The following is a 19756-nucleotide window of genomic DNA, read 5'->3' as shown; positions in this document are numbered from 1 at the left end:
ATCTAAATGCCTTAGACTTACATGCAAACAGTAAAATGATACAGCATTTTAATTTAATGGTACATCCATGCTTATTTTGTGCACTGCATTTAAATTCCAAATGTACATAATAAAACTCTATTGTTATTTGATTAGTACTTGGTTTGTCAGATTTCTTTTCAAATAACAAGCTTAAAAGGCAGTTTCAATAAATCATTTTAAGCTCAAGTCCCTCTGTTTTGAGAACTCTCGGAGGAAGGACTTAGCATTTATCAACAACAAATTGGTTTGTGAGCATGGTATTTGAAGGATTATTTTTTCAGCCCCCAACTAAAATTCAGTGAAACATGAGAGTTCAATTGTGGTATGAGTCCAGGTTTTATTATAGTTGGGTATATGAAAGTACTGACACTGTATGTGTGTGTTTTACTTGGCACAATACAACTGAAGTAGCTGCATCTGCTAAACCGTGTACAACCTAAAAAGAAGTGTCATAGCTGCCTTGAAAATGTATTAAATAGGTATTTTGATTTGTTTTTGTAATATCATACTGCTTTAGCAGGAAAAGTCTTATTAATATGAATCCCATTCCTTTTGTTTTTAGGAAAAGAAGATTGCGTTCTGATTAAAAAAAGTAAGAATAATCCCATGCTGATTTGGTAAGTATATTTTATTTGTAGAAATTCAACCTTTTATTTAATTTGGGCTGCGTTTGATGAATAGGCCTACATTTTAAAACGTCTGTAACAAGAGCAACAACAAAAAAAAAAATTATACACCATATCATTCAGAAGGGAGTTTGGAGCCACAAAAGCTGGGAGAGTAAAAAGTAAACAGGGAAAGAACATTCACCCTCCCTAGATTATGGTGGCAACATGTTTACTGTTTCAACAAATTCCAAATTGAGGATTTAAGCATTATTTCATATTTATGCAGTTGAATAATGTTGACAGGTAAAGATTACAACTGTGTCTGCAGAATCAGAGTTAATACCTGATGCCACCCTGTAAATGCAATAATTGTTATTTACACATTGCTATGCGTAGTACAGTCATGTAGGTTAACCTAATTAACGTTGTGGGTGTATGATCTCCAGTTCAGTTATTTGGGAGAACAACAGCAATGTTTATATTTTAACCAGCATTCATTTACAAATGGGAATTACAAGACTATCTGTTTCCAGTAATGTTTGTTAATGAGGGTTACATTAAAACACTAAAATGTCCAGATACCACTATTCGTATTTTGTTTTCTGTAAAACTGCATTAGAATATAACAAATGACTATTAACTGCTACAAATAATTACAGTAATGCATACATGACTAAGATTCACAATGACACATTTAATTGTCTGGTAAGATTATTATAAAAAGGCGTAAAATACACAGTATATTATATAAGTTTACCATGCTCGACAAGAGTACTGTAAATTGTACACACTTTAAACTATCTAACTTATGCTTACATACTGAGGCGTTCCATGCCATAATAATTAACAAAAGTGACTGACATTACTGATCTGATCCATTGTTTTGTTTTAAAATACTTCAAATTGACATAGTAATAGCTTCAATGATTAAGCTACTAATTTAAATGCAACACAGAACTAAATAATTTGCTATTGAAAAATATTTTCCAGAAGATAGGAGAAAGGCATGCATATTGGAATTCTTTCACATATATTTCCATCAGTTCACACTTTTTAACTTTTAGCCGTTAGCACAACCTTTGGACTATTATTTAAAGAACCTCTTATATTGTGACAAACTTGTTAAGGACATTCTGTGTAGGTCAGTGGTTTGCAACCTGGATCTGGGGACCAAGCAATGGGCTTATTTCAAGTGTAACACTTACTACCCTAAATTCAGCTGTATCGTACTTTAAAATTAATTTCCAATTCCCTCTGTATCAGTATGTACCATTATAGAACAAAAGGTAGGTAATGTAAGGATAACAATGATTCTCACCATATTTCATTTGCTGGGGGTCCAAATGGTTGTCAATGGGCCTTGAGCCATTGGGAACCCCTGATGTTGGTCATGGTGACCTACTTTTGCTTAAGTTCTGGCCTCTGATTGGTTTCGATAATAAATAACTTTTACAGTGTTTAGATCCATTTACACCGTGTAACAATTTTTTTTTTTTTTTTGGTTCCTGGGTAGTAAGTGTTATTTCCTAAATGCTTATGCCTCAAAAGTATAGAAAATGGCTATTATTCCCCACAACCTTTGCTTTTGTGACCAGGACAGTGATATTTTGAAATTTACCTATTTTCCAGAACATTCCAGATAGATTCAGTGCTGAGTAAACTTGGAGTAACTTCTAGAACTTTCCAGTAATATAAATAGTAGTATAAATACAGGAGCCTTAAGCCCACCAGTTCAGTTTAGTTCCAGCTGCCTAAGTGGATACATATCTGCATTTTTCTGAGATGGCATCAAGGTCATAGGAGACTTCAAAATGGTGGCATTCCTGATGGGTCTCCAAGGCGGTTTTACCAAGTTTCCCTGCTATCTTTGCCTTTGGGACAGCAGGGACACCAAGGCGCACTACCACAGGCGGGACTTGCCACAGCGGACTGAGTTCTCTGTGGGGAGGAACAAGTGGGAGCCACTGGTGGACCCCCGGAAGGTGCTGATGCCACCACTGCACATCAAATTGGGCCTTATGAAACAATTTGTCAGAGCTCTAGATAAGGAGTCGGCAGCCTTCAAGTACCTTCAAGACTTCTTCCCTAAGCTGTCTGAGGCAAAGGTCAAAGCCGGTGTCTTCGTCGGACCACAGATAAAGAAGATCCTGGAGTGCAATGAATTCCCCAAGAAGCTCACTAGTAAGGAGAAAGCGGCTTGGAACAGCTTTGTCGCAGTGGTTCGGGGCTTCCTGGGCAATCACGAGGCCGAAAACTATGTGGAGCTGGTTGAGACTCTGGTGAAGAACTACGGCACAATGGGCTGTAGGATGTCCCTCAAAGTCCATATCCTTGATGCTCATCTTGATAAATTCAAGGAGAACATGGGAGCGTACTCGGAGGAGCAAGGCGAGCGCTTCCACCAGGATATACTGGACTTTGAATGCCGCTACCAAGGACGGTATAACGAGAACATGATGGGAGACTACATTTGGGGGCTGATTCATGAAAGTGATTTACAGTATAATTGTAAATCCCGAAAAACTACTCACTTCTAAATCTTTTGTAGTCATTTTTGTATTACTTTAGTATAAATACATGTTAATTTGGATTCATATGTTGTTTTTTTTCTGACTGGTCACAAAAGCAAAGTTTGTGGGGAATAATAGCCATTTTCTATACTTTTGAGGCATAAGCAATTAGGAAATAACACTTACTACCCAGGAACAATTACATACTGTAATTAAAGGTGACTCCTATGCCCCCTGTAACGGGGCGATGGTCTGAGCTTACCCCCACCCACAATCACATTATCCTCTCAGGAATAGGGAGGTTATATTATTAGGAACATATGAAACAGTCACTTGGTAGTGTTAGCAGGTATACATATTTATTTTGGCACTATACATAAAATGACTGACCTTCACAAGACAAGCTCACAAATGATCCCCCATGCGCAGGAAGTCACGGTGTCGTAGGAAATAAGTTGATCGTGCAAGCGCAGTAATGCAAAAGTAGACAAAAGTAAGGCGGAGCAACAGTTTGATTAAAGGGGAGGTTCACTGCATTGCTTTTTATTTTTATCTGACCGTTTGCAAGACTGTGTATGTTGGTGTGTGTTCGTGCCACTGTCTTTTCGTATGAACTTTAAAATGTGTGATGGTCGACTCTTTATAAGGTAAATTGTTTTAAACTCCTGTAACTTTACTACAGTTTAGACGTGGCAAAACATAGGCCTACCACTGCCAGTGAAAAAAAAAATTGTATATACAGTACATTGTTTTGTCTTAAGCATTAACATTTATTGTTACACATACAATTATGTTTATTTAAAAAGGTTCTAGGTTTAGGGTTGTGGTTTTTAAATTAGGATCGTGGTGAAGAAAATTAACCACAAATAGCCAGACAAAAGTTTTTTTTAGAAAGGAATTGTGTCGTGTTCTCAGGTTGAGAATTAAAACAAATCTCTCATGTTGTTTACACACAATACATTAACATAAAAGCCATATTCTTCGTAAACGTGACAATTGCAGTAATATATAGTATTACTAAGGGATAAGATTTGTGAGGAAGTATATATGTGTATATCTACATGATTTTAAATCGTGATAAATCACTTTAGTTCAATATACTGTATCTCTTTCTCGTTATATGTCTTACATGGTTGTTGCACTACAGGAATTTACCATTTTTAAAATCATGCTGATATACAGTACATTATACTGTATGATCTGTCTTCCTTACAACAGCTATCTTGGTTGGTATTGAACTACAAGTATTTACCACGGTTTAGCAAAGAAGTTAACTCTTTAGTTTTTATCTTCCCAAACTTGTAATTGACATGGATGCATGATGATAACCAGTCTCCTGTTCGTTTTCTGTTCTATTTATACAAAGTACTGTATGTAAAAATAAATGAAACAACAAAGCGCATAATACAAAATAATAATAATACTGTATAAGCAACAATTGGCCTAGTCAGTAATCGCAGCATGGAGCTCAATTTTTTCCATGACTGAAACTCATACTTTAACTTTTGGAAAATCGCTTGCATACCTGTCAATACAGTAGTGCTTCCCAAAACAAGAACACCTCCAGAACTGCAAAATAACATTAAAAAGTAACACATTTTGCTAGTTAATGTTTGTTACACAAACAGAAATACACATTAATATCACAGGCTACTTACAAATGTCATTTTAAGTTATGTATTTGTTGCTAATATATATTCCAGCGATATTCATATTCCCTTATATAGCATCATACTGTCGAATATATCCGATCTACTTATTAATATAAATTATACTTACAAAATAAATTTTAAATTATTTATTTTTTGTTAGGCTAATATATCTGATCTACAGCGATATTCACATTCTCTTGTCTAGCGTCATACTGTCGAAGACATCCGATCTACTCGTTTATATCAATTATACTTACAAAATTAATTAAAATTATTTATTGTTTGTTAATATAGCCGATCAACTTATTTCCTGGGCTCGATCCACTTATTTCCCAGCCTAAGCTTGTAGACATTAGAAACAATGGAACCTCCCCTTTAAATTCTAGAGCTTGATCAACTTATTTCCTAGGACAACCGCATTAAAATCCTAACAGGATTTAGAAACTTGGTTGTTTTTCTGATAGGAGACTCCACCTACCAATTACATCATTGTAGGACGTTCTACAAATAGCAATGCCTCAGTTTCATGTTGTTTTTGATCTTTTTTCCCTCCTCCTCCCCGCCTCCACTTTGCAGCGTGCCTTGTCAAAGAGGGGAAGGTGGCCCAGAGGACCACTTGTTCTGCCTGCTGGTTAGCCAATTAGTCTGTGTCGGCCTGTATTAGGGCAGCTACCAAGCCCCAATGGACAAGGCCACAGGCCAAATTGTGTAATTGTATTTATTAAACGTGTTAATTCAGTAAACCGCAATTTAACTCATAAGTGGATGTCTCCTTTCTGAACAATTACTCAATACATTGTTACAACTGGAATGGTTTTATACAAAAATAAACTCTTATTTAACATTCATGCCATTTACACTAAACATTTATATATATTTAAACTAAACCTGTTTCTTTACTTTTTTGTGTAACCTGCATGAATACCGTCTTTGTCAAATACACTTGCTCAGCAGCATGTACGATACATAATACACCACGGCTCTATCGCCAGTAGAATCACAATCACAATCACACTCATAAACACAATAACATACATTTAGATATTACAGTGCGGGTCTCACCCTCACAGTCTGAAATAAATAAATAATACTGCATTCATCGTCAAAAGATTAGATTTGCTGGTAAATTACATTTCTCACTTAGCAGGCCAACTGTAATATCCACTAAAAAAGCAGGTATCGAGTGTAGGTGATTTGCAGTTTATCGTTCATGTGACAATCATACATTTAAACAGAGTGTTTTATCCGGTTTGAACATTTAAATAAAACCTTTATTTGAACAAGGCACACAAGACTTTTAAGCTGGGAGGACCTGCTTGGAGGTAAATACTACAGGTTGGTGCATTCCATCATCAAGTAGCAGTTGAGCTGAGTCTTGTGATCATCAGCTAGTTGTGAGCTTTATATTAAAAAAGAACCATTTCAGTAAATCTTGAATCTATATATTACTTTGTGATTGAGAACAATACATTATGGACTATGTGTGGGTCAGTGGTTAATATGGGATGAAGGCAAATGCATTCAAATAGATATTTTGTTTAAAAATAATGTTTTTATTTGGGCTGTCAATTAATCACAGTTAACTTAGTTAATTTTTTTTAGATTAATTTTTTTAACATGTGTTAATCTCATTGCTGTCTCTTGAGGCTTTCGGCACACCGTCTGCTACAGACAACAATATAACAACAAATTAAACCCACCAGTTTTGACAGAAATTCAGGATCGCTGCAAGCCCATGAATCAAGCTAAGTGTGCTGCTGCTTTTTTTTTTACACGTAGTATGTAAAGCCTACCAATTATTAGATTTTTATTAAAAAAAGAACACATTTATTTCAGTTTACAATCACATTTAAAAATAGTTAGGCTATTCATTCTGTTTTCTGATCTCTGTATGCTGCTGATCAAATTATTGCCCCAAGTAAATTTTGGTGATGGTCTCAATGGGTACATTTCCTGGTTAAATAAATACATACATAAATACATTTTTAACGACTTTATTTACAGTTAAGGCTAATAATAATAGCATCAGTCATAAAACACATTTAAATTAGATGGTTGTAGTAATTGTATCAATTTAATATACGATTAAAACCAAGATTTACTAAGATACATTTTTTAAATCATGAGACAGCCCTAGTTTTTATATTTTCTCTTCTTTTTTTTATTTGCTGGTAATAATGTACTGAATGTTCTGTCATTTAGGGGATGGTAATTTAATATACACGCCAAACAAATGGGTCAGGCAATAGGAAGGACCCTGGGTAAAGGAGTAGAGACTCTTTCAGACACAGGCTGAGGTCTGTGACTAATGGTCATGTTATTCATATCCTTTATGAAGTAGTGAGAGTATGATCTGCTGCAACAGAACAGAGATCACCAGGTGTGTTTAGTTTGGTTAGAGCAGTTCTGTATATGTTTAGGATGGTAAGGGAGCATAAGGACTTCCTCTTATGAATAGTGCAGGACTCCAGTGGAGTTATTCTTTATGTTTGGTTTGTTTGTGTAAAAACAACATTTGGCTTATCTGTGTAAAACATAAAAATAGGTAATTGTGTTTATAATTCTGTGGCACTTGAACTGTCTCCTTGTTTCTTGTCTTTCTTTTCAATTCCAAAATAGCTGGAACTACAAATACCATTACAGTATTTATACTGTGTGTGTGTATATATATATATATATATATATATATATATATATATATATATATATATATAGTAACCCGTCCGCTCTCACAGTCGTTCGTTTGCCCCTATAAACCACAGACCCAGGACACAGAAATTAATTTTTTTAAGCCCTGATGCGCTATTTTTAATAAACAAAAATAAACAAAAACCAAAATAAACACCTAGCTCCTTCGGAGCGCTAACTACACAGTTATGCAGGTCCCTGACTAGCTCGCAAGACGGCTAAGCCGTTTACCTGGCATAAACAAAAAACACACAGTTTTATCATAGCACTTACTTTTCTTATGACTGCTTGGAAACAGAGCACATCTCCTGTCTCCTTCTGCTCAGCAGTCAAGTGCAGACTAACTGCACCTCTTATATACACTGCACCTTGTTCTAATTTACAATTACTACCAGGTGCAGGGGATAATTAACAATGAAATAAATAAATTAAACAATTAGCCAGACTATGCAAACGCACATGTTTTATGCAGGAAGGATATGAACCCCCTCTCTGCTGTGTTACTATATATATATATATATATATATATATATATATATATATATATATATATATATATATATATAGTGCCTTGCAAAAGTATTCAGACTCCTGACCAATTCTCTCATATTACTGAATTACAAATGGTACATTGAAATTTCGTTCTGTTTGATATTTTATTTTAAAACACTGAAACTCAAAATCAATTATTGTAAGGTGACACTGGTTTTATGTTGGGAAATATTTTTAAGAAAAATAAAAAACTGAAATATCTTGCTTGCATAAGTATTCAACCCCCACACATTAATATTTGGTAGAGCCACCTTTCGCTGCAATAACAGCTTTAAGTCTTTTGGGGTAAGTAAGTCGGAGTGATTTTGGCCCATTCTTCTTGGCAGATTTGCTCCAGGTTGTTCAGGTTGGTTGGACGACGCTTGTGGACCACAGTTTTCAAATAGTGCCACAGATTCTCAATGGGATTGAGATCAGGACTTTGACTGGACAACTGTAGGACATTCACCTTTTTGTTCTTGAGCCACTCCAATGTTGCTTTGGCATTGTGCTTGGGATCATTGTCTGGCTGAAAGGTGAATTTCCTCCCAAGCTTCAGTTTTTTAGTGGATTGAAGCAGGTTCTCTTGCTGTATTTCCCTGTGTTTTGCTCCATCCAGTCTTCCTTCAATTTTAACAAGATGCCCAGTCCCTGCTGATGTGAAACCACCATAGTTCACTGTAGGGATGGTGTGTCTTGAGGCATGGGTAGTGTTAGGTTTGCGCCACACATAGCGCTTTGAGTTTTGGCCAAAAAGCTCTATCTTGGTCTCATCTGACCACAAAACCTTTTCCCACATCGCAGCTGGTTGACTCTCATTCTTTCTGGCAAACTCCAGACGTGCTTTCAGATGGTACTTTTTGAGTAACGTCTTCTTTCTTGCCACCCTCCCATACAGGCCAGTGTTATGCAGAGCTCTTGATATGGTTGACTGGTGCACCATTACTCCACTCCCAGCCACTGAACTCTGTAGCTCCTTCAAAGTGATTGTTGGCCTCTCTGTGGCTTCTCTCACAAGTCTCCTTCTTGTTTGAGTGCTGAGTTTTGAGGGACGGCCTTTTCTTGGCAGTGCCTGGGTGGTGTGATGGAGCTTCCACTTTCTGATTATTGATCCAACTGTGCTCACTGGGATATCCAAACACTTGGATATTATTTTGTACCCTTTCCCTAATCTATGCATTTGTATTACTTTATCTCTAACTTCTGTAGAATGCTCTTTGGTCTTCATTTTACTTCAGATTCACAGCCTGACCAATGATCCTTCAACAGTGAGGTTTTTTTCCAGAAAATGTGACAGCAACTTTAATGGTTCACAGGTGGAGGCCAATGGTAAGGTAATTGTGTCCTTGTTAGGGCAATTTCTTTCATCGGTGTAAACTGGGAGCTTCCACAGCACAAGGGTTGAATATGTAAGCAAGATATTTCAGTTTTTTTTTTTTCTTAAAAATATTTCCCAACATAACACCATTTTCAGCTTACAATAATTGATTTTGAGTTTCAGTGTTTTAAAATAAAATATCAAACAGAACGAAATTTCAATGTACCATTTGTAATTCAGTAATATGAGAGAATTGGTCAGGGGTCTCAATACTTTTGCAAGGCACTGTATATATATATATATATATATATATATATATATATATATATATATATATACACGATATACACAGTAATGTGCAAAAGTTTTAGGCAGGTGTGAAAAAATGCTGTAAAGTAAGAATGCTTTCAAAAATAGACATGTTAATAGTTTATATTTATCAATTAACAAAATGCAAAGTGAGTGAACAGAAGAAAAATCTAAATCAAATCCATATTTGGTGTGACCACCCTTTGCCTTCAAAACAGCATCAATTCTTCTAGGTACACTTGCACAGTTTTTGAAGGAACTCGGCAGGTAGGTTGGCCCAAACATCTTGGAGAACTAACCACAGTTCTTCTGTGGATTTAGGCAGCCTCAGTTGCTTCTCTCTCTTCATGTAATCCCAGACAGACTCGATGGTGTTGAGATCAGGGCTCTGTGGGGGCCATACCATCACTTCCAGGACTCCTTGTTCTTCTTTACGCTGAAGATAGTTCTTAATGACTTTCGCTGTATGTTTGGGGTCGTTGTCATGCTGCAGAATAAATTTGGGGCCAATCAGATGCCTCCCTGATGGTATTGCATGATGGATAAGTATCTGCCTGTACTTCTCAGAATTGAGGAGACCATTAATTCTGACCAAATCCCCAACTCCATTTGCAGAAATGCAGCCCCAAACTTGCAAGGAACCTCCACCATGCTTCACTGTTGCCTGCAGACACTCATTCGTGTACCGCTCTCCAGCCCTTTGGCGAACAAACTGCCTTCTGCTACAGCCAAATATTTCAAATTTTGACTCATCAGTCCAGAGCACCTGCTGCCAATTTTCTGCACCCCAGTTCCTGTGTTTTCATGCATAGTTGAGTCGCTTGGCCTTGTTTCCACGTCGGAGGAACGACTTTTTGGCCGCAAGTCTTCCATGAAGGCCACTTCTGACCAGACTTCTCCGGACAGTAGATGGGTGTACCAGGGTCCCACTGTTTTCTGCCAATTCTGAGCTGATGGCACTGCTGGACATCTTCCGATTGCGAAGGGAAGTAAGCATGATGTGTCTTTCATCTGCTGCAGTAAGTTTCCTTGGCCGACCACTACGTCTACGGTCCTCAACGTTGCCCGTTTCTTTGTGCTTCTTCAAAAGAGCTTGGACAGCACATCTGGAAACCCCTGTCTGCCTTGAAATTTCTGCCTGGGAGAGACCTTGCTGATGCAGTATAAATACCTTGTGTCTTGTTGCTGTGCTCAGTCTTGCCATGGTGTATGACTTTTGACAGTAAACTGTCTTCAGCAACCTCACCTTGTTAGCTGAGTTTGGCTGTTCCTCACCCAGTTTTATTCCTCCTACACAGCTGTTTCTGTTTCAGTTAATGATTGTGTTTCAACCAACATATTGAATTGATGATCATTAGCACCTGTTTGGTATAATTGTTTAATCATACACCTGACTATATGCCTACAAAATCCCTGACTTTGTGCAAGTGTACCTAGAAGAATTGATGCTGTTTTGAAGGCAAAGGGTGGTCACACCAAATATGGATTTGATTTAGATTTTTCTTCTGTTCACTCACTTTGCATTTAGTTAATTGATAAATATAATCTATTAACATGTCTATTTTTGAAAGCATTCTTACTTTACAGCATTTTTTCACACCTGCCTAAAACTTTTGCACAGTACTGTGTATATATATATATATATATATATATATATATATATATATATATATATATATATATATATATATATATATATATATCTTAGGGATGGGTAATGATATGAAGATTGTATATTGATATCGTGCACGTATTTTGATATCGATATCGATAATATCGAAGTCTTCCAAAACACAGAATAATATAATAATAGAAAAGCAATAACTTTAATGTAGTGGTGCTTTTCTTCACAATATCAACTGGAGAAAAACAAGGTCTTGTTATATTGTTTTACTATTCCCTCATCAGCCACCTCAAAACCAAAATATTTCTATACTTCACTGTGCAGGCTAGCCAATCCGAAAGTAATTTAATCTTCTCTGCGTATATGCTGACACGACACCTCCAAAATGTTGCATTATTTTGAGATGTGTTTTGACATTTATAATACTGAAAGTTCATATTTTAAAAATACATTAATAATAGTCTAAATAATCACATGGACATATCTCACAGTAATCCCAATAGTGCTTAATGCAGCATGCAAATAGCGTTCGGTACCTTGTGAGCACGTTCTGAATGGAAGAAAAAAAAAGATACATATATCAAATTATTTAAGCCGATTTTCCTGTTTATTGTGTTTTTTGTGTTAAGTTTGTTTTTAGGTGGGTATCCCTTTAAAAAAGATGGTCCTGTTTCTTAATTAGTTGATGTGTGCACTTTTTAAAACAGGATATTGTTTCTGGTAAGGCATTGGCTGGTGAGAAGAATCAGGTGAAGAAAGGGGAGTAGCGCATACGTGAGAGGGTACACAGGCTGTGGATTTGTTGTTTTTCTTGATTTATAGCTATTGGATATTTGAAATACATTTGTTACTCTGGTTCTTAGAAAAAGAAAAATGCCAATCAATGGAATAAAATGGTTAAATGATCCTTTATGTGTGATGTTTGGCTACAAGACTAACAATGATTGGTGTGTTTAGGGTTTGTTGTATCTTAATATAAAATAAACCTGATTATACTGTGTTTGTATTTTTAGCAGTATTAACAATAAAAAGTATGTCTCTGCGCGCGTACGTGATTTTTTTTTTTAAATCCCACGATATTGCGAAATGGAAATTATTATTGATATCAAAAGATATTGATATCATATCAAAATATCGATATTGGTGCCCACCCCTTTATATATATATATATAGCTACAAGCTACTTTGTTGACTGTTGACAATATGCTTTATGGTAAAGGATCCTGTTAAGTCAAAAGAGCTAAAAGGTCACTATCAAACAAATAACATCAGATTGCAAAGCAAAGTCAAAACCACAAATGCCTGTGAACCAGTTAGATAGAGAGCAATGGAGGAAAAATATAAACATCTCAGTATTGAACAGAAATCAGAACCATTTAGAATGATTGCAAAAGGGATATATCAGTGAAATTTAGAAACCCCTGTAGAGACAGAGTGGGTGTCTGGAATCTACCTAAGGCAAGCCTGTTGTTTGGTTAGTATTGTTAGATTAGCTGTAGACCCCTTTTATATCCATAACCTCAAAACTGAGGTCAAGTAGAAAAACATTTTGTCTAGTACATTCATATCATGCAAAGTCTCCTCAGACGGCAATAACCAGTCCTTTTGCAGAAGTTGGCTCTAATCCTGCATGCAGCATGTGTTTTTTTAACTATCAAACCCCAGGTGATAAAAGGTATAACAGACACCTGAAAAGCGATGAATGGTTAATTATCCTCCTTCCCAGAAAGGACGAGCGTGGGATTGAATGCAGGGCAGTCATGTTCTCCTAAATGCTTTAATCCAGGCTACTAAAAGCAAATTGGCAATACTTTTATAACAAAATGAAATAGGTCAGAAATACATAATTCAATGAAGTATTTCATTCTCTTGAAGTGTTTCTAACACATCCTGGGTAGACATGAAAAGTAAACAGAGCTCAAATTTCACCGCAAGGTCAAAGTCTAATTGAGTTTCGTTGCCGGTTCATTGTTGGCATAGCACTTTATTTGGTCAGTTGTTTGTAAAACAGGTATTGCCCAGAGTAGTTAAAGTTAAATCTGCTTCCCACATTTGTTGGATAGCTGCCAGTTAAACATAATTATTGTATTTAAACTACAGTATGGTCAAATATTTACCCTAGAATGAACAAATGGCTCAACAAGGATGCATTTAAATCTATGCAATGTTCCAAGGTTTGCTGTGTGATCTGATCCACATATTACAAGCTTATTAGGATTGAGGATCTTGGAATATTTTTAAACATAATTTATATAATATTTCAAAGCAGCCAAGCTACTTTTGGCTTTGTTCAGATGTGGACTTCTCAAAGTATTTTTTGTACACTTTTCAATATTATAAAAAGTATGTGCTCCTGGTCACTGGTGGGAAATGAACAGGTTAAAATAAATGATGGCTTCAATTGCAATTTTTAACCTTTATCCTGTATGTTCCAACCTTCTGGTTAATAACCTGGAAACCATTTTTGAATCCCCCATGTGAAAAAAACAATACACGAAAAGACAAAGGTCTTATTAGAAACAAAAAAAAAAACTGCTTTAGTCATTTGTGAAGGTTAATATCTAATTTGAGTGACAGCTTTATCAAGGGCATGCGGCACTGTGACAGCTTTGTATGAAAAGTACAGATAAGCTGATGATTTCACATTTATAGTTGATTATTGAATCCTACCTGTTTCTTGAGTAGGGCTCACCTACTGTATTGTAATACCGGCAAATGTACTTTGGTATAAAATACAAGCTTTATGGAAAAAGCAAAGTCAACAAATCAGATCCCTTTGGCAGTGATGAGCATCCTGCTGCTTGATTACAGCAACACTTGAATGGTCTGAAAGGTCAGATGACTTAATAAACATTAGGAATGTAAGGTCCTTTTTTCACATTAGTTTTCTTTTTTTCTGAGGGAAGAAACAAAACAAAAACAGTATATCCTCATACGAGCAGACAATACTTTATTCTAAAGAACATTTGCTTACAATAGGTATGTTAAGGTCTCGGTTGTGAAGAGAATAACTTCAAATGGGACATTAACTCCTTTACTACCACCCGTCAACTTTTTTTTTCCTTTAAGATTTACAAAATAATTAATTTAATTTACACAGACTTAAATTTTTGATTAACACCTAAAGTGCCTATAATCACCTGTGTACAGGCGTGCCCCCAGAAATCTTTTGTATGGTACAAACAACTGAACCACACCAACATCTCATCTCACGCCGATGACGACTCTGCATCAACATGCTGTAGTGTTTCAGCCAATCAGAGTGCTGAATTTCTGTTCTTGCATGAGTTTCCCTTTCTAAAAATGAATAAACACAGCACGCTGCCATCAAGACAGAGCAGCAACTACAGTGACAGCCAGATAGTCCACAACAACAGTAAAAGCTACAAATAAACCTATTTGAAAGACAGACTTAAACTAGACTAAAAAACTAGCTCACAAATATGTTATGCTTTCCCATGTCTAATCATTTTACTTTCACAATCACTACAACAAATCATCCCCTAAGCATGGCGTATAAACATAAACTTTTTTTATTTTTGTTACACGTGACAAAACAGGCAGTTCAAAAAATAAAACATCAATAACAATAATAATAATATAAGGAATACATTCTGGTGGCAAGATAAACGACAAAAGGTGGAGGATCCATGTCCACCAGAAGCCTGAGATACAATTACAGGCTTTTTATTGTACACTTTGGTGTTCTTTATTTGTTATAATTAGTTGTAGCCGTTTACAATAGCTTGGCCATTTCCCTTCCCTTGTCCCGTGTTAAATACCTGTCGAGTAATGTTGTCGAGTTGCTGGTATTTGATTAATTTTCCTGTTTTCTCCATTTTCTTCGAGTTACGCTTTTACTAAAAGTAAACATTTTAAAATGTGGTCGTCATTTTAATTAGCTGCCAGTTTGTGTGCTATTGTGAAGTCAGTTTGGGTCTGGGGGTAACTGACCCTCTTATTTTAACAATGAGAGAGTAAAGTATATTTTCAGTGGGTAAAATGCAACATTACCTTGGAGTAGGGCTGCAACGAAGGGTACGTTTTGACCTTCGAAGGTTCGGAACACATTACTGAAGGAAGGTTCGAACTTTCAATGGTACTAATTTGCATAATTTGGTGACGTCACCATAGCTACTTGTTTATATTTGATTGAAAATCCTATTATTTTACAGGCCAGCCATATAAATGGAATAAAACATTCACATGTTTTTTTTTTATAGAACAGTAATCACGTTTGTATAATTTAAATACAAATAAAAATACATATATATTTACACGTAATTGATGCTGCTTGCGATATAATTTTCCAATTTTCTGCCAATTTGGAATGTCCAGTTATTATTCAACCTGGCTCACCGCTGCAACCCCTGAACTAACTCGCGAGAGAGACGAAGACGAGCACTTGCGTTTTCCGAAACGAGTGCGGTCAGCCATCCACTTTTTTTCACTCTGCAAGCCTGCCGTGCGGCCATATCCTTAACTTACAGCGTCGGAGGAGCATGCAGTTCTGAATTGAGTACAGGCCAGCCTGCAGGCACCCGGCCAGCCACAGGGGTCGCTGGTGTGCACTGAGCCAAGGACACCCCAGCTGACCTAATCTCTACCCCACCGGGCAGCACTTGACCAATTACGCGCCGCCCTCTGGGAACTCCCGTCCACGGTCGGCAATGGCATAGCTTGGATTTGAACCAGCGATCTCCAAGCTATAGGGCGCATCCTGCACTCCGGGCGGAGTACCTTTACAGGATGCGCCACTTGGGAGCCCACAGCCAATACGACTTTGGATAAGAAACAGATCATATATATGATGATAAGCACAGAAACAGAACTATTTTAACATTACATTCTTAAACTCAGTGAACATGTTGAAAATTCAATATAAAGCCATACATATAAATAAAATAAGGAACAGCACCTTTTTTAGCGGTTGCTTCTGGTGACAGTTCCAGTTGGATTTGTAGATGGACTGCGATGTTAATGCTTCAACCTGATTAGCTTTAAATTTTTCTTACTGTGATTGGCTGCAAAGACAACAGGGCTAGCCAGAGACTGGATAATGTTTTGTTGGGTGGGTTTTTATTGTGCACAGTTTCCTAGTAACTGAAAACATTGTATTCTGGGAGATGTAGTTGTTAGTGGAAGTTTTAGGGGAGGCAGACAAGCTGTGCAGCACAATTGCTATGCACATTTTTAAGCGTGCATAGCGTGCGTACGGTTGTGGGCGCTAATGCCTCTGTACACCGTTTCATTAAGTTAATCACTAATGCTGCCACCTTTAAACGTGTGCACTCCTCTGTTTAGATAACTACCAATAAACATTTATAAAATTCATAAACTACAGTTTAAGCTAACAGTAAGCAGCTGACAAGACTGTATCATTAATCATCAGGTTTTTTTTTGTTGGTTTTTTTTGTATTGCGTTGCTCATGCAAACTGACTCAGTGGTATTCCGGTTCCTTATTAAACATGTTAGCCTTTTTTCACTAAAAGACTGTCTGTTTTCTTTTACAGACCATTATACAAGTGCCTGCTAAACTACAGCCCACAATTCATCTTGTCAGACTCAACTTGCATGTTCATATGCACTGTCAACCTTTTAGAATAATTATATTTTTCCTCTCTATTTGGAACAGGAGACACTATAGGAACAAGGCAATCAAAGTTCAGTAAGAGTTGTTTCAAATGACACTATATTAACCCCCATGATATGATTGCTAATAATATATAAAATAAAATAAACCTTTGGTAAATCTAAAGCTATTGCCAAAGTTCTACTTTTTTATTATTATTATTTACATTTTCTGTTTGCTTTTGTAAGTTGTAGATTTGATGAATGTTTAATAAAAGCAAAACATAATTGGACAGTTAGTGTATGAGGTTTTCCCCAATGTCTTGTACTCCATCAATGAAGCACCTGTGTGCAAATAACGTTTAGTACCGTTAGTAGTAAATGTGAAGTGATGTCTCTTTTTTTAAACTGTAGTTCAATCAATAACCGTATTGAATAGGAATTCACTTTCTTAAAAAATCAATGATTGTAGAGAAAATACATGCAGTTTTATTTGCGACCGTATACTAGGTGGTGGCATTCTATTACATACTATTTTAATCCATCTTATTCCCTCAAAACCTTTTTTTCCCCCAATCATATAAGTTTGTTTACTATCTATATACCTACCCACACTGAATCAAGCTACGCAATGCTAGAGTTGAACTGTGCAGCACACAGGTGAGTTGCTTGCACATATACCAATACCTTTACAAGTTAATTAAAACAAATCAATTACACTTGAAATGAGAGTAGAACATCTTTTTACATTCAGTGTCAGTCAAGTGGTTAATAATTGCTACATTTTATTACATCAGTACCACATCTTTAGATGCAAATATAAGGTTAAGCTTCAGCTACCCCTTTGATGGATAGGTTTTAGAATGCAAATTTTTTTTTTACACTGTCTAACTTGTATTTCTATTTTTTCACTTTTTTTAAAATAATATGAACCGATCTCAGTTTAACTCAGTTAGCACTCTTAGGTACAGACTTCTCCCAAAAGAGTTCAAGATCGCAAAGGAAACAATTGCACAATAAAACATGCAACACCGTTATATCTATTAATACATTTTATCAAAAGTTTGTAAATAAAATACGGTACAAAAGTTAATAGCACATTAATCTCAGTAAGCAAATAATAGTCAGGTAATATCTTCAGTGTAAATATTTACTACGTGTAAGAGCAAGCTTTCATTAACATCATTGTAAACTATCTCAACAATAATATCAACACTGCCAAGTCAGCAAATGGATAACATGAGTATATAAAAGTCTAACTGTTTGATTAAATGTGTCAGTAATAAATTAATGTAAATTCAGTGAATTCTAATCAATGGGATATTATGAAATCATAATCAATTCTTTATCAATCTGTTTTTAAAATTAGATATACTTTAACCACGGCACAAAAAATATTTTAACACCCATTCCAGGCCTTATGGAAATGTCCCATACCCATATCAGTTTTTAAATGGTTCACATTTATAATGTCCACTCTGGTTAAATAAGGCTTCAAGATTGCTTTCTAGCCTGTAGTCCATGGAAAGATATTTTCTCATTCGCACAGCTTGACACATAAATAATTTGGATGGAAAACCAAAGTCATGTTCTGAAAATGAACAATCTGTCATGTTTTACAGTGTGTGTCTTGCAGCTCTCTACCATATGAAAATGTTGGTATACGGCTCATAGGGTCAGGATGTTTGGCCACCCCTGGTGTATATGAATACTGAAATTAGGAGAGAAGTATTCAAACTTGCATGAGTAAACACAATTGCTGTAAAAAATCAAATAAAAAAAAAACATTTGTGTACAATTCTTTATGGATGAATTAACTTTCCCTTCTTACTAAACATTAAATAATTCTCAGTAGTTACTATGGACACACTATAACTGTTCAGATATAATAGGCTACAGTAAGTTCTGACTTGCGCAATAATAAAAAAATATAATAATTTAAAAAAATTAAAACTATTATTATTATTATTATTATTATTATTTATTTCTTAGCAGACGCCCTTATCCAGGGCGACTTACAATTGTTACAAGATATCACATTATACATTATACAGATATCACATTATTTTTACATACAATTACCCATTTATACAGTTGGGTTTTTACTGGAGCAATCTAGGTAAAGTACCTTGCTCAAGGGTACAACAGCAGTGTCCCCCACTGGGGATTGAACCCACAACCCTCCGGTCAAGAGTCCAGAGCCCTGAGCCCTAACCACTACTCCACACTGCTGCCCAAAACTAAGTCTGAAGATCAGAAGAACTAAGTCATATAACTCAATGGTTGTCTCCATCTAATAAATAATGTTCAGTTGTCATGGTTTTGTTTTTTGTTACAGAGTGAAATATGTATCGTTAGAACAGTAGTTATTTTACAATGGGATAATTCCTGATTCTGCCGAGTCAACACCCGCAGTATGAACGATCGCCCCACCCAAACTTTTAGCTGAAAGTCACAATGGCTGAGGGGAAATATCACATATCACGTGAAAAGAAAAAAAATGCCTATAAGTAGTTGCTCTGTGCATTGAATGATTCAGGGTTAGGGTTATCTTCGGTTCAGATGATATAGACTCTGCAGTCCGATTGATTACGCTTTTCTGTTGTATTCAACATTTTAATGCTATTGTGCTACGTCGGGTGTTAATGTATTATTCTGGACACTGCGATTTCTTACTTGCAGAGATTATGTAAAGCCCTTTATTTTAGTGGACTGAAAATCTCATGTGTTTATATGTTTTTTTTAAATGTAGCGACTTTTAGTTTAGCGTGTTTCATCTACAAATGTGTTTTTTCATGATGTGGTTTTGCACTGGGCACTGTAGCTTTAAAGTTTAATTTTTGTTTTGTGAAAAGATTTGAAATGACAAAACAGTATTTCACCGGTCCTTAAATAATATGTTAACTGCACTTCTTTATCATGA

The 19756-nt window shown here is 36.0% G+C and overlaps 1 protein-coding gene across 4 annotated transcripts in view; it reads left to right on the top strand.

Annotated features, from left to right (window-relative positions):
* Positions 1-19756, top strand: part of LOC117402388 (1-phosphatidylinositol 4,5-bisphosphate phosphodiesterase beta-4) — a 163326-nt gene that overhangs the window by 9354 nt on the left and 134216 nt on the right. For all 4 annotated transcript variants that reach the window (XM_059024262.1, XM_059024260.1, XM_059024261.1 and 1 more), the window contains exon 2: positions 584-638. The gene's annotated coding sequence lies outside the window, so the exon portion shown is untranslated. The remainder of the gene's footprint in view (positions 1-583; positions 639-19756) is intronic.

Source organism: Acipenser ruthenus, chromosome 5 (assembly GCF_902713425.1).
Source record: "Acipenser ruthenus chromosome 5, fAciRut3.2 maternal haplotype, whole genome shotgun sequence".
Taxonomy (NCBI): domain Eukaryota; kingdom Metazoa; phylum Chordata; class Actinopteri; order Acipenseriformes; family Acipenseridae; genus Acipenser; species Acipenser ruthenus.
Note: the sequence above shows the minus strand (reverse complement) of the source record. Positions and strands in the feature narration are given on the sequence as shown.